This window comes from Heteronotia binoei, chromosome 9 (assembly GCF_032191835.1).
Source record: "Heteronotia binoei isolate CCM8104 ecotype False Entrance Well chromosome 9, APGP_CSIRO_Hbin_v1, whole genome shotgun sequence".
Classification (NCBI taxonomy): Eukaryota; Metazoa; Chordata; class Lepidosauria; order Squamata; family Gekkonidae; genus Heteronotia; species Heteronotia binoei.
The window spans coordinates 54,180,989-54,195,436 of record NC_083231.1 but is presented as its reverse complement, the minus strand read 5'-3'; positions in this window follow the sequence as shown (position 1 = coordinate 54,195,436).

Here is a 14,448-nt window from a genome sequence, read left to right as displayed (position 1 = left end):
CAAAAAAATCAACTGAAAACCCAAGCTTGGCCACTATATTCAGAACAAAACTGCACCAAGACCTATCCTTCATTTCCCCATACGCCAAGGTTAACAGTTCCGAAGCCATATGAAAAACGATCTTCAACCAAAAGTTGATAGTTATTTTATAAACTAAAGTAGTTATCTGAGGTAGAGATAGCTCCAGTCTAGTCATTGGCGAAGGTGTTGAAGGGGGAACCGCAAGAAGCCTACGCATAAATTTATTCTGGGAAACTTCAAGAGGGTGGAGATTACCAGGGGCCCACACTGGCGCTCCATATAGCAGCTGCGGTAATAATTTCCTTTGATATATCTCAACAGTTGGGCGAACCACCTCTTCTTCTATAAAATCTCAGTAACCCCATCATCGCCTTTTCAATATTATGGTTAGCAGAATCAATATGAGGGGCCAAAGAGCCTGAGTGGTGGAACAGGACACCTAGGTATTTAAAAGAGGGAACCTGTTCAAGTGGTATCCCATCCATCTTCCAATTATAGTATTTAGGTCTTCGAGCAAACCAGTTGTCAGGGAGGGGGATACACAATTTGTTATTGTGTTATCCTCGAGCTGGTCATTAAACAGATTTACAAAATAATGCTCCCATTGTTGCTTGGAAATATAAGAATCTGAGTCGCACCGAGCCCTCCCTTCTAAGGCTGCTAGAATTCTCCAAAACTTTGACATATCTCTCTGGTTCAGAGCCAGGGCAAGTTCTTGCCAAGATTCTCTTATTGACTTTGCTTTTTTCTTCCTAATTAGAGACTTATAACTACTACAAAGCTCGAAAAAAGATTTAGGTAAAAAAATTACCTCCTTTTGTTTATAGGTTCTGATGGCACGCCTAAGTTGTTTTTTCATATCAGTACACTCTCTATCAAACCATTTGTTATTAATATGTTGACTTCCAATTAATGGTTTGCCTTTCTTTACCAGGTAAGGTTTTAAAAACTCAGTTATGATTATTTATGAGAGGTAATGACTTACAACTCTGAGTGCTTTGAAGGAGAATATTGTTAGAAAGAAGGCTTCAGACTGTAGCCAAATCAGTTTTATGATGTTAACTATCAAATCCTGTAAAAGGTCACATTTTGACATTTGACATTACTGTCACCATTAAATTGTTCTTGATTGCCATGAGCTTGTTTTAAAGATGAATTACTAAAATCAGTCCTTTATAACTTACTAGGAATTAGATGTATGAATGAAGGCTTGAATCTAACAGAGCATTTCTGTGGATGGGGTAATTGCTCCTGTGGAGCATGACTAGAGCCGGTTTGGTGTAGTGGTTAAGTGCACGGACTCTTATCTGGGAGAACTGGGTTTGATTCCCCACTCCTCCACTTGCACTTGCTGGAATGGCCTTGGGTCAGCCATAGCTTTCACAGGAGTTGTCCTTGAAAGGGCAGCTGCTGTGAAAGCTCTCTCAGCCCCACCTACCTCACAGGGTGTCTGTTGTATGTGTGTGTAAGGGGGGAAGGTGGAGGAGATTATGACCACTCTGAGACTCTAAGATTCAGAATATAGGGCGGGATATAAATCCAAAATCCCATCCAAATGCAAATCCCAGGGTTTTTTTTGTAGAAAAAGCCCAGCAGGAAATCATTTGCATATTAAGCCATACTCCCTGACATCACCATGGTTTCACACAGACTTTTTTGGTAGAAAAAGCCTAACAGGAACTCATTTGCATATGAGGCCACACCCCCTGACACCAAGCCAGCCGGAACTGTGTTCCTCTGCGTTCCTGCTCAAAAAAAGCCCTGCCAAATCCAATAATGAAACTGTCTCAAGATTCTAAGTACAGAACACAGTAAGCTTTAGTAACTGGGGAGGTCATTTACACAATGGTCCCTGACTGCATGCAGAGACTACTAAACTATTAAAAAGCAACCTCAAGGCAGGCAAAGCCTTTCTCCTCCATGAGGAGTAACCAGGATGTCACACTAAGAGGCCTTTGGTTCTTCTCCTTTGACTCCTGCCTTCTGGCTGTGATGAAGATATACACCTGAGACAGGCAGAGCAAACAAAAGCTAATTACATACAGACTCAGCAGTGGAGTCCAGTCAGAAACTCTACACAGATCTTCACCGATTTTTCCACACTGCCATAATTTTTTTTTCATTAAGATCAAATAATAAAGGGCTAAGACAAAATATAGGATTTTTTTAAAAAGAGGCAGGAATCCCATACATTACATGATGCCTAGGGACATAAGTAACTTTAAGGTTTGTTGTCCTGTGAATTACATTTCCACATCCAAGAAGCTCAAGTCAATTTTAGGCAGCAATAAGAAATCAGCAATCAGAGGTCGTTTTCGCACTCACCTTCCGCCGGCGCGACCCCCCTCTTCACCGCGCAAGATCTGCGCGGATTTCGCACTAAACATTGCGGAGCAGCCAGAAAAGCCGGAAGCTCCCGTCGCAAAAGCGGTGCAAACGCCAAACTGCTTTTTGGCGGTTTCAGTTTGAGCGGCTTTTGCGCCGGGAGCTTCCAGCTTTTCTGGCTGCTCCGCAGCGTTTAGTGCGAAATCCGCGCAGATCCTGCGCGGTGAAGAGGGGGTCGCGCCAGCGGAAGGTGAGTGCGAAAACGACCAGAGAGTCTCACAACTGAGCAGAGCAATTAAGCAAGTTCTGAGTATGTGCCAACAGCATCTAACAGCCAGTTACCTACGGGGATGAATTACAAATGCCAATCCAAAAGCACCAGATAACTTAATGTAACATCTTGGCTTCCTTTATGCAAACAGATTAATAATTCAAGAGTTTTGTGGATCAATGTGAAAGCTGCCCAAGAGCCCTTTCACTTTTGACATCTGGGTAGCTAAAAATGTTTGCAATGTTTTATCTAAAAATTTCCTTTTAGTATTCCTTTCTCTTAACCTCCTCCTTGACTCTCTCTTTGTATATGTGCTTGGACCATGCAGAACAGGCTACTGGAGACTGTGTGCAACTGGAATCATATCATCACAAAGAGGAATTAATGAACGTTTCCTATTGCAGTGTTTTTTGTATTCATTAATTTTTTGCCATTCATTTCAGTTTTTCTTTTTACGGTTGATTTTGTAAACCAGTTTTTATTGTTTATTTAGTATGCTGTTATATGGGACTTTTAAATACCACCTGTGGTTTACTTATATAGCATGCATATTATGCTGATTTACAGATCCAAAATAATGTTTACAAGAAAACATTGCTGTGAAGAAACAGAAAAGGGCATGGAAATACAGAACTGTGGATCTGATTTACATAAGTAAAAAGTGAAACTGTAAATAAATTGGTTATAAAACAGCAAGGTTGAGGGTGTGAGAATGAAACCATTTCCTTCTTTCCACAGATTATAACTGAACACATCTATATCCACTAGGGTTGCCTCTCCAACTAAGAAAATATCTGGTGACTTTGGTGGTGGAGATAGGAGACTTTAGGGGTGGAACCAGGAGACTTACCTATTCCTTAAAATTAATAGATAAAAATACAGCAGTGCAGTTCTCCTGAATACAGTTGTCATTTCCTCATCCTCCAGCAGCTGCACTTCCACTAAATGAAAGTGAACATACACACACACACTCTCACAAAGCAGCCAAAATAAACACAGTAAGCACACACATACCTTTGTGATCTCATTGGGCCAATTTACTCACAGGAGTTGTTGAAATAACTATCTGCTGTATTTCAACCAATTTCTTCAGATTAACAGGAAAACAAAAGTAGAGCAGGCTAGGAGGTGGAGTTTTCCTCCAAAGAGAGGGACATTTTCAATCCACACATTACATAATGCATTTTCAATCCACGTTACTGTGTGAACTGGCAACATCCAGTTGGAAAGTGCATTATTTAGTGTGTGTGAGCACAGTGAGAAGCTACTTTGATAGTAGAGGATTTAAGCATCACTGCTTCACAGAGCTCTGAGTGCTTATGATTTGAACTTAAATGGTAGGTGACAGTGCTAAGACACTGAGACCAATTCCTCACTAGCAGTTGCTCTAACCCCGGACTTCTGCTTTCACCAAAACATTTTGATCCATGGCTCTCTCCAATTTCCCTTGTGGCTTCTTGTTCTTGTTTTTTTGGAGATCCAAAAGTTGCAAGGGAAATTGGAGGGAGCCATGGATCAAAATGTGCCTGTGCAACAACTGGTTGGGAATTGATCGCATGAGTTGGGGAAAACAGAGGCCTGGGGATGGAGCAACTGCTAGTCAGGAATCAGTCTGACATTCATGATCTCTAGGCTCTAACTGTAAGCCTTAGAGTTGACTTCAAAAATTGATGCCACCTTTCCTGAAGGCCATGAAATGCCTCTGAACTAATGGAGGACTTCATGCTGAGAACATAGAAATATGTTTTGACAGATAAATGAAAGTTATTTTAGTCCCCCTTCACAGCACTCTTTCAAGATTATAGTGAGGTGGCACTTTAAGAAACAAGTGATCTATCCTAGAAGGATTACCACCAGCATATTTCTGTGGCTCCTTTTCTTTCCTTTGGACTCCTGCTGAGGCTCCCACTGCAAATTATAAGCCTGGTTATTTCAATTAGGTTTTCAAAGGTACAACAAAAAACAATTAGCACAGCAGATCTGTTCCAGCAGAGAGAAATGTTGGGTAGAGAGGGATGCAGGAAGACTTCCCCCATTTTTGCACTCACTGTTTGCTGAATCCAATGAGTGCATTTTATGTCATTTAGTTGGAGTTGTTTTTATTACATTTGCTATTGTACTGCAGTCGGAGCCATCTGCTCACAACCTGAGTTCAATCCCAGTGAAAGCTAGTTCAGGTAGCCGGCTCCAGGTTGACTCAGCCTTCCATCCTTCCGAGGTTGGTAAAATGAGTACCCAGCTTGCTAGGGGGAAAGTGTAGATGACTGGGAAAGGCAATGGCAAACCACCCTGTAAAAAGTCTGCTGTGAAAACATGAAAGCTACATCACCCCAGAGTCGAAAACGACTGGTGCTTGCACAGGAGACTACCTTTACCTTTTTATCTCCTTAGGGCTAAATCATACCTAAAGTGCTTTAAACAGACAAATGAGTAATTTGGAAGTTTATTAATCAAGATCAGACTTGAGCAACATTATTAGAAATGAACCCTTGCACATTAGCTGTGTCATTTTCATAAATGCTCATCTAGTCCACCACTACTGCAGAAGGAATGACCCTAACAGTAGCATGGCTAAGAAGATATAGACATGTGTTTTCAGAGTTAATGATGAAACTGCGTGACTGGTGGGCTTTATGTGGTTTGAATGCATCACACTGATGGTCTTTTTCAAACATATTGAAACAGCTGCCTGACTGATACATCTTAATCAGATTTGTCGAAGATGATGCATTCAAAACCTGACTCTTGAAATTTAATATGTTAAACAAAGTAATTTTATAATAGTAAAAAATGGATACTTGAAGATAGAAACACTTTGCCAGTTTTAACTTAAGACTTTAAGACACCAAAAACAAGCTATGTCATAGGAAAAGCTTTATTACATAATATGAACTGATTACACAGATTTATGTTTTGTTAGTAATGGAATATAACTGAAGGCTACTATGCCCTTTTTTGCTATCAAGTCACAGCTGACTTGATGACCCCATAGGGTTTTCAAAGCAACAGACATTTCAAGGTGTGCCATAGCTAGCTCACAGTTTTTAAGCCTCCAGCTCACACATTTTTGTCTTAGCTCAGGAATAGAAGGGAAATATCTGCTGGCCACTCCATTATTCTCTATGGAGATCGATTCCCATAGGGTATAATGGAGAATTGATCTGTGGGTATCTGGGACTCCAGAGTGGCTGTTTTTTAAGGTAGATACATCAAAGTTTCAGCATAGCATTTGGTGCCTCTCCTCAAAACACTTCCCAAGTTTCGAAAAGATTGGACCAGAAGGTCCAATTATGTGAGTCCCCAAAGAAGGTGCCCCTTCCCTCCATTATTTTCCTTTAAATGTTATTGCCAGAACTCTTTTTGAAGTCCAATCGTGCTTGTCACACCCTTGCTCCTGGCTCCACCCCCAAGGTCTCCTGGCTCCACCCCCAAAGTCCCCAGATATTTCTTGAGTCGGACTTGGCAACCTTAATTTGCCATCTCATTCTCTCAGTTAGTGCTAACTAATCTCAGAGAGCCAATTTAGGTATTACAAAGTCTTTGTGTTCTTCACGTGCCCACTACCGGTCCTGTGGAAAGCTATGCTCCAGGAGTTCCATGCTTGGAACTTAATTCCCAGGCATCCATGGGCCCAATTCAGATGATCTTGGGGAGACGCTGTTTGCCTAGTTGGAGAAGCTTACATGTTGCCCATCAGTATACAAAACATTCCTCAGTGGGGCAAATAGTGGCTCACTGAGTTGACCTATGGCTAGGGAAAATGGCATGTGGTGGGGAGTAAGGCTTCTAAAAAGCATAGTGATTTCCTTGTGTACTAAAGCCCTGATTCAAGGACTGAACATACATTTCCCTGAATATGTCAACCAGCACCATGGTAGTCATGTGGTGGACACAAGGACTTTGTAACATATGAATTGGCCCCCAACCTCTCCACCTGTACTTCTTGTCACTGGTTTGTGTTACATGGTCTAGATCAGGGGTGGCCAAACTGCAGTTTGGGAGCCACATGTGGCTCTTTCACACATCATGTGGCTCTTGAAGCCCCCCTCCCCATCTGCTGGCTGGGAAAAGGCATTTGTCTGTTTAAATCCCTTCTCCAAGACAAGCCAGTCGGCAGCTTGGAGAACACATTTAAAGTTAAAGTTGCTTTCTTTCTGCCTCTTTCTCCTTCCCCCATCTATTTGCTTGCTTTCTACCTCCCTCCCTCCCCCATCTCTCTCTCTCTCTCTCTCTGTATGCATAATAAAATATAATTGCACGGTGAATTGGACAGGGGAATGGTGGGCGTCTCAGGAGCTGGTGGGCTAGAGTGAGTACAGTCACACTGATGTCTTCCAGCTCTCAAACATCTGATGTTTATTCTATGTGACTCTTACATTAAGCAAGTTTGGCCATTATGGTCTGGATCATTATTTTATTTCCTAGTTGTGGGTGTATGACTGTTTTGCCCTGGCAGAAAATGGGTTTGAATTCTGGAAGATATCTGTAAGGTGACTGACAGGAAATATCCAGGTAGGGGATGGGGCTGAAAGAGACTGGAATTTGTGATCTCTATTGATAGCAGCTATTATACTTATTTTACAGTTTTGGCCCACAAACACTGAGATAATATAATTTGAACCTAGATTGTATAAATAAACCTTTAGAGAAGTCTTCTTTAAAAATTAAATCTACTGTAGAATCTATTAAAAATGTGCCCAAGGGTCATACTGGGAAAAGCATGACATTTTTATCCAGCATCCCTTTGTGAATTTCCAGCAAATCAGCTTCTCAGTATATAAACTATATACTTTAGCATGCATAAATGTTTCCACTATTATTATTTCTTCATGTTAACTAAATAATCTCCAAGAAATTTGAATATTAATGGACCAATGTTTCTTTTAACTCACAGTTGTATCACATTTCCTTCATAATAACTAGAAACATTAATTTAAAGCCACAAACTAAATGGCTATTGTGTTTTTTTTTTATATTTTTAGGTCTCAGCCAAATTGTAAAGGTTTTGAAACACTGGCGGCTTGGAATGTAACCCATGTAAGCAAAAGCCTTTAACCTAGAATTTCAATACAGGGAACACATCTTCTAATTTACCATCTGTTGAACTTGGCTTGAATTTCAGTAGAAACATTTCTTTCCCACAGTATTCTTTGAAATTGCTGTGAGAGATTTCTAAAAAAGTTCCTTTTTAAAGTGCAACTCAGTTAACTCTGGTGAACCACTCAAATAGCAGTTGTTCAAACTGTGTTTTTTCCCAACAGCTATTACCAAATTTAAGAAAGATGTAATCACTGTTTCTTGTTGTTCCTGCCTTCTAGCTGATCAATCCTACTGTCTCTCTCATACACACACATATTACATATTATCTGTGTCTAATTAAAAGCACAAAGCATAAGAACATCAACTGAGTGTCTTTGGTAACTTACCATGGAGCTATTGTTGCTTGCACTGGATAAGTAGGCGAGTGAATTCCTGCAAATAAGCTTTAAGATTCCTTTATGTAATGCTTTCTGTCATGATAGCTAGAAATGAAGGCAGTACATCAGGGAGGCTTGTATCAACAGAGTGATACTTTTTTAGTCTATGAGTGCTGAAAATTTTGCTCAGGTCAACAAACCTCTAATGCATTGAATTGCAGAGTGCCTGTTGGGTCATGTTTGGTTTGACTACAATTCTACAACCTCACAGCAGAGCAGAGCACAGCCTTTCAAAGGAAGCTCACATTGGTGCCTTCTGCATGGAATGAGAACTCTGTGGCTTTCTCGTTGCCTCTGCAGCTATCTATTCAGGGTTTCCACCCAGTGTGTTTCCCAGCACCTTCCTTGCCTCATTACCCTGCAGTGCCCATTTCCCATCCTCTGTACTAATGGGGGACTGTCTGTTGGGTCCTCTGAATGCCTAGCATGCATTTTTAAATAAATAAGTCTCTAGCCCCCTTTGTTGAGGAGGTACAAGAAGAAAGGCTTATCTCCACAACCTTTTTTTTTTTTTTAATGAGCTGGGAATTCAGAGAAAATAGACAGGTCATTGAAATATTATAACACTATAGTGATTTGTCAAATTACCAATTTTTAAAAACCTGGACAAGCTCCATGGCACTATGACATGTGTGGGGAAATAGCTTCAGGGGAACTGGGACAGGAAAAGTGACATAAATCTGGGTGGGACAAGACAGTAGTCAGTGTTTCGCATTCTCAGAGCAACCTCCCAGCTTTGGTGGAATCTTTCTGTATGGAGACGGCCTCCTCACCTCCTGGCCTCCCTCTGTCCCTCCAATGACCTGAGCGAAGAAGTTGAGGCCCACAAAGAATGCAGTGAGTCCATGGGAGCAACAGGGAAGAACATCTCTTAGCACCAGAGAAGAAGATGAAGATATTGGATTTTACATCCCACCCTATACTCTGAATCTCAGAGTCTCAGAGCAATCATAATCTCCTTTACCTTCCCACCCCCCCCCCCACAACAGACACCCTGTGAGGTAGGTGGGCTGAGAGAGCTCTTACAGCAACTGCCCTTTCAAGGACAACTCCTGCGAGAGCTATGGCTAATCCAAGGCCATTCCAGCAGCTGCAAGTGGAGGAGTGGGGAATCAAACCCAGTTCTCCCAGATAAGAGTCCGTGCACTTAACCACTACACCAAACTGGGGTGTAGTGGGGCAAGGGAGAAGGCAAGGGAGAGAGGACAGAGGAAAAACTCCAGAGATGTGGGTGTGGCCAGCAATGGAGAGTTGGCAAGTACAATCCAGCCAGCTTCCACCCCACACCAAGAGCGAGGCAAGGGGGACTGAACAAGGGGAGATGCTGTCCTGTTACAAGGAGCAAGATCAGGAGGTGGCCCCCTCACTGGGTGTGGGAGGAGGCTGTTTATATGCAGCAAGGGAGGGCACGTGTGGATTGGTGAGTTCAGAGTTGCTGGGCCCCGGGGGGAAGGACTTAAGTGGGAGGCAGCTGGCAGGCCCGGGAGGAAGAGCAAGAGGCAAGCTCCACAATGCTTTAAGGAAGTGCAGCATGCCCAACTGGGAGAGAAGACTGGGTGCTTGCTAAACCCCCTCTTCCAGCCATAATTTGAGGCCCAGCTAAGCCAACTGGCAAGAGTTGTGCCCTGGAGGGCTCCAGAGCTCCAGGCCAGCTCTCACAGGACCTGACACTTTCCTAAAAGATCGTAATAAAACAGGTTTAGGAAAAATTGTAGGAAAGCCATGGAAAAAGCTTGAAGGTGTATGAAGCCCCCATAAATCTGTGTGGAAGCAGGAAAAAACTACCCTCTTCTAATTAGCAGCAAAGCTGATTGAATGATACTCAGCATGGAAGCCAACAAATGTGTACACACATACTTGATATGCTACTGTTGAGAACATTGTCTGGGCAGGCCCTTTCCTCTAAACAGATGTTCCCCTGTCACTTATTTTGGAGCATCCAGCAGTCCTCTCTTAACCAGACCTATATCTCTGCTCTCCAGGAAGCAGATTCTGCCACGTCCCCCCCAAAAAACACTGATGTACAGAAGCATATCTTTTTAGAGAGTGCAGCGAACAAAGTTTGGAGGCATCTGGGGAAAGTGGCTACCATGGCCTCTTACCTATCCTATTTTTCTCATCTTTGTTGGTTGCTTTATTAAAGAAAGTTTTGATATACCTACAATTTGCTTATGAGCCGGCTACTGAATGGGAGAAAACTGCTTGAAATTCTATTAAGCTATGTCACTCTGTCCTACAAACTGCTTATATTTTAAAAAATTAAAAATTAATTAATTAAAAAAATAAATTATAAAATGATAATAAATTTAAAAATAGATATATTCTTGAGCCACAATTTCTTTGCAAATACTTCCTTGCATATACTTATCTTTATCTATATTTATCTCTTCTGTGTTATTATTAGAACAAAAATCTATCTATCATCTATCATCTGTCTATTTATCTATCATCTATCAAAGCAGTAAGATGGCCACAAAAATATCATATGTTTGAGTTTCTTTCTAACTATCCACACAGCTTTGTGGCCATGAGCTGGAGCACAGTTGAATTGGGCTCTGGTCCTGGAGTGAAGCATCAGCTTCAGAGATTAGCAACAACTGGCCCTAAAGCATCTCAGCAGGCTTTAATATAAGCACAGTCTTCCCCCTGCACATTTATTCTGCAGTGCTGAAAACAAATCAGATGACGTTTAAGGAGAATTGCTAATGCATACCCATGGACACTGTTTTCAGTGACCTCATTTCAGTAGCATCACTGGGAGATGTAAAACTGAAGGCTCATTTTGGCTTTCTGACAGCAAATAGCCAACAAAGACCCATTCAGATTTGTTGGGAGGAAACAAGTGGTTTGTACCAAGGACTTTTGTCTCTGGAAAAACAAATATGATTCTTTGTGAAGCCCAATTTCTAATGTGCCCATGAAATGTTTCTAGAAAGGCACAAAAAAGCATAAATATGGTTTTACAGGGATATCTCCTTCAGTTGACATATGCTGTGAACTTATGTGATTCAGCTAAAGAATTTGATACATTTGAGAGATGAGGTCCAAATCCCAATGGAGGTATTAATCTATGTTTTGCATTCCCTTATTTGACATGAAAGTGGGCCTTCCTCAAAGAACTATAAAAAATATAAAATGTAAATATTGGGTCAGAATACACAGAATGACTTGGCATCTTCTGGAGGGTGGGTCTTTTCCCCTGATGGAATGGCAGGCCTCATGCTGAATTATACACCCCTTTGAGTGCTATAAGCCTTGTGCGGTACAGTGTGGATGGCTGCTGTTCTCAAGGAATATGAGTCCAGTGCATGCTTGGGAGCACAGAACCAGTTGAACAATGGTTTTGATCCTGGAAGAGAAGTCTTAAATGGATAGATATATTTTGGGCTCATTTGCAGTGAGAGGGAATTAAGGTTGACCTTTGAGTCATAGCTCTGGGTTTCTGAATATTAAGTGTGCTTTTTTTCTTAGCATCTGTGCTGTGAACACTTTCTCAAGAAACAGGATAAGACAGCTCCTTTCACATGCTTGGTTTCAGGAGGAAAGCAGCCACAGGCAATGATTGTTCTGGAACGTCAGTCCAAGACTCCTAAAATCAACAGGCACCAAGCACATAGGACTGTGTTGTCGGCTGTGATCCTGGAGCAAATCTTTCTGATTGTTTCATCTCCATGCACCTGCCCGGCTACACAGCTGTAGAAGGGTTCCAGGGAAATTCTCCTTAGTTCCTACCCAACTGATCAAACAAACTAAATTGAAAAGATTCTTGTTCAGGGAGACAGGTTTGGGAAAGATCCCAGCAAAACAAGAAAAAAACCTGGAAAGTACATGGCTAGGGGATGACATTACATGGATGTTCCAAAGATAAAAACAATCCCTGCTGCAGTTTGGATGCCAACTGGACCAAAACCTCTGTATGGAAACTACCTTAATTTCTTCAGAAAGTGACATCCTAGATAACAGCATCTGGAAGGAGAAGGTGGAGCCCAAAGGCAACCTGGCCATTACAATACATGACAGCTGATGGCATTTTAAGGACATTAATTGAAATAAATATCTCCCTAACATATTGGGGAGAACATATTGGGCACAATTCAAGTAAAGCAAACTAGGTTCAATGTAAATCAGTGCAAATGCTGCGAGATACAATTGCTTGACTCAGAATAAAAAGTTGTCACACTCATAGAAACATTGGGCATCATGTCCCTACAGTGTTCTTTTCTGGCTCAGAACATTAAATGAAATTCTGCACATGTTCCTGCAAATAGTGTTCAGGTTTCCTAGGCTGCTTTGTTGGTATGTGCACAAAAATGCTTTTAGTGCACCAAACCTTGCATTGAACAACAAAGTAAACTGCACGAATCAAAAGTATCTATCTGAATTCCACCCCCCATCCCCGGTCACTAATTCTGCTCAGACAAGGCTGTGCGAGCCACCCCCCTCCCATGCTGGGGGTGAGTTTTGAGGTTCACAGGACTATGCAGTTTCTAAAGCGGCCCATAGGTCACATCTTGGGGAAGCTAGCCAGACTTCTCCATAAGTCTTCCCCCAACCTATGCGACTGTAGTCAGATCTGGATTTCAAGCTTTCATGGAAAATGAGTTTCAGTCACATGGATATATGAAAAGCATCTGTTGAAACTGCATCTTATTTGGATTGGGGAGCTATGCTTAAGTTTGGTCAGACACTCTGGAACTGTACCACCATGGTACTAAGGCTCTAAAAGGTGCACCTTATGTGGATCCGTAACTCAAAGAATGCAGAATTACCCAGAGACTTCACATCATCTTTTGTGGGCTCTGACTGAATTGTGGTTAGTGTCCAGGACTTGAGACAAAAAGAGATGAGATTTAAAGGGGCAATTAAAAACTACAAAACATGATAAGATGCAGTTAACATCACAGAGCTCTTAGAAGAAAGGCATGCTTTTGTCCAAGAGTTATAAAAAGAAAAAAAAATCACCAAGCCAGTGAAGTTTGCCCCCTGAAGTCAGTGGGATGTAAAAGTACTTATTGTTGGGAAAAGAGTACTCACTGGAAAATCCAGCACTGGGACACCCTGGTTTGAATCTCCACTCTGGGCCAACCTATATGTGATGGTGGCCTTGTGCTAGCTGTGAAGATGCTACAACCATTTTAAAGTCATTTAAAAATGTTGTAATGGCCTGATCCTGACTGGCCCCACAGCACAGCCCTTTTGTTCCACCCAGTGCCTTTCCAAGTGCTGAAATCACCACAGAGTGGGGGGAGGGGGGCATTTTGGCTCTCAATAAAGCACCTGGGGAGGGGACAAGAGCACCTCAGCACATTGTGGACCCAATCAGGATCAGGTCCTCATGGCACTGGAAAATGGCAGCAGCATTCTTCATGTCTAGTTTGGCCCTCTGCTTTGGAAGCTCACTGAAGATCTTGGGTTCTCCAGCTCAGTTCAGAGTTGTTGCTGTAAGGATAAAATGGAAGCTACTTTGGATCCCCCGGTTGGGTATAAATATCTGCATATATAAATGCATAGATAATTTGCAGAGTGAGCAGTCATGCTAAATACCCTTTAGCAGGAGAAAGTGTCAATTAAATCGTTGTTAATTTTCTATTATTTTGAACCTGCAATTAATTCATTAGCCAGTTCTTTCATCTCCCCATTATCCAAGGTCAGCAATGGATTTCCTCCCTTAAGGAAGTAAGATTTTGGGGCACTTGGTGCAGATACTTCTTGGTAGTTGTTGTCGGGGGTCATTTTGTTGAAAAATAGGTGGTGGAGCTCATCCAGGGATTGTTATGCAGCTGCACCTACTATACAGTGGACAAAGAGGTAGAACTCTCAGAAGGAGGAGATGGAGCTCTCAGAAAGGTTCAGGAGCTGCACTCCTGTGAGCTCCCACTGAATCCAAGGCTTGGTAGTTGTATTAATTCCTTGGAACTGCTGCCTAGAAAAGACACCTTTCATAATTAATTTACAGCTGGACGAGGGGAGAAATTGGATCAGGGCTCTGATCTGAGGAGTTTATTACACTGAACACTGTGCCAGCCTAACTTCCTTCAAGTTATTGCTTAGCAGCTGTGGGGAGGAACTTCTATCACGTAAATAGGAAAAGGGGGAGGATGTACTGTGATCCTGATCCCCCAGCACTACAGCTCCAATCAGTCTCTCCAGATTGTTTCAGAAAATTACCAAATGTGCAGTCATGGATACTAAAACTGAGCTAGGCTTGGTTAGCTGGCTTTGTTTTCATATCACTGGTGTCATCATGTATTTTCTTGGATTGCTGAGGTTTGCATTGCTTTTAATTGCCTTTTTTTTGTGATACTCGAGGTATCATGGAACAGGAAAACATTTCCTAAACACATATTAATAATC